This window comes from Anneissia japonica, unplaced genomic scaffold (genome assembly GCF_011630105.1).
Source record: "Anneissia japonica isolate Jap-2015-1 unplaced genomic scaffold, ASM1163010v1 scaffold72873_len2114_cov115, whole genome shotgun sequence".
NCBI classification, from domain to species: Eukaryota; Metazoa; Echinodermata; class Crinoidea; order Comatulida; family Comatulidae; genus Anneissia; species Anneissia japonica.
Genome location: NW_022691372.1, coordinates 1 through 2,114, shown reverse-complemented (window position 1 = coordinate 2,114; position 2,114 = coordinate 1). Strand labels below are relative to the sequence as shown.

At 35.8% G+C, this 2,114-nt stretch overlaps 1 long non-coding RNA gene across 1 annotated transcript; it reads left to right on the top strand.

Moving 5' to 3' along the window:
* Positions 1 to 104: 104 nt before the first annotated feature.
* LOC117100049 lies at positions 105 to 1,669 on the top strand. Its single transcript, XR_004444062.1, has 3 exons — positions 105 to 318; positions 791 to 892; positions 1,599 to 1,669. It is a non-coding gene; the product is annotated as an uncharacterized LOC117100049 (long non-coding RNA).
* Positions 1,670 to 2,114: the final 445 nt, after the last annotated feature.

Here is a 2,114-nt window from a genome sequence, read left to right as displayed (position 1 = left end):
GATTGCAGTCGAGACGGCCCGAGTGGAGTTTCATGTAAATGTTTCGTACGGAAAAAAAAATCGCCAACCGGGGCGGGCGCCAGGTTACAGTGGTATGGTCCTTGCCCGAAATAGAGACACTATGAAGACACTAATGACGTTCCATAGCGAAACATTCTGTTGACTTGTGCAAAAACCAGCAAACGTGGTTAACTGCAATTTCTGTGTATGTGTGTGAACACGAATGTTTGGTGGTCTACAGTTTAATAAAGTGTTGTTTGTTAAAACCAACAATTTCAGTTAAGGCATATCGAAGCAACAAGTACAACATTTTAGTGGGTAAGTTATATCAGGCTATAATTAAATACGTCTTTACCTTCTTCAATAAACCTAGGTGAGCCTGGGCCTAAGGGCTGTACTACTGTACTACTCTAAGCCTAGTCTAGCTATAACGAGAGAGGAGGAGGCCTAGCTAGCTAGACCCTAGCGCTGCACTTAGGCTAGGCATAGTAGTACTGCTACTCGCCCTATGCTACCCTACTAGGCTAGGCCCTCAGTCTAAGCCGTGGGCCTCTAGTAGGATAGACCGGCACTGATGCACTTTTTTAGTAGAAAGTGGATATATTTACGTTGCCGTAAACAAATCAATAAACGATATATTTACGTAGGGCCTAAATGAAACAACGCATGCGCAGTCATACCTTAATAAACCTGGAATTACTGTTGATTACAGCACACTGATTTTTCTTTAGTTTCATACTATTATTTTTAGTCTTACATTTTGAGCTTCCTCCCTTATTATGTTTACTAGCATGGATTCATCATGGAAAAAGTCTGTTTGCCAAGCTGCTGCACAACACCAGAAGCATAAGGATAAAACATATACGTATGGAACGGCAGGTTTTCGAACCAAGTATGTCTGTTTTACGAATAACTTTGTATTTATTCCCTTTTAAAACCAGACTTCGGAGGATAAAAATTCTTGATATTTTGTACAACTGAGTCTTCTCAGACACTGAAGGGGTGTGTGACGAAATATAAGATATTTGAAAACTGGTGGCAAATAAAAGGTTACTTTACTGTCTACTCCAGTTTTTAACTTTTTATTATTAAAAAATCTGTATCTTATTAAGCATTTCCGAGTATAACCCTTCTATTTAGTGTCAAGAAAAATTTCAAGGTCAATTTTTCCTCCAGATTTTGCATTTAAAGGTGCTATATTATGCAGCTTTTGTATTTTCTTATTTTGATATGGATATTTGTGTATGTATGTTATGTATGTTTGTGTAATTTAATATGAAATAAAAGTGATTAAGTTATTAATTATATTAATATAATTAAAGACCATTTTGGGACTGATTCTTTCTTGGTCTTGGTCAACTTTTACTTATAAAGATAAAATATAGGTGTTTGACAGAGCCAAAGAAAGGTGGTGTTTAAATTTAACATGATTTTGATTCTTTTTATTAGATTTAGTTTATGAAAGCAGATTTTAATATATTACAATATTTACAAAACAATTTTATTAATTATGGTAAGATACTACAATCTCATGTTGATTTCATGCCATGATTGCCTCTTTCAGTTTCTTCTCTATGGTTTTTTTTTAAATATTTTAGAGCTGATCTGCTCGATTCAGTAATGTTTCGTTGTGGTGTACTAGCTGTTCTCCGGTCAAAGAAAACTAAATGTAAATATTTTGTTATTTTGATTAAACCTAAAAACGTTTTAAATGTTTGTGTTTTTTTTTTTAAATTTGCCTTTAAGTTTAATTTATTTTTGTACATTTTAAAAATCTGTTGGTCTTGAGTTTTCCTGCTCTACTGTTGATTACCATGGCACACATATGATAAAAACACAGAATCCCCAACATCTGGATTGGGAGCCAACCGTTGGCACCCGTGTGAGAATGCCTGATCGGTTAGCGCTAACCATTACCAGGATCCTGATACGCTAACGGTTAGCGAGTGCTATCGGTTAGCTAGTGCTATCGGTTAGCTAGTTGAGCGCGTTTCTATCATTAACCAATCACATATGTACATTTCCAGTTTCCTGTTGGCCAGTGATTCGATCATCATCTTCTTGGTATCTGGATTGGGGATTTTCTTGTATAAATGCATTGGTGAACATACAGC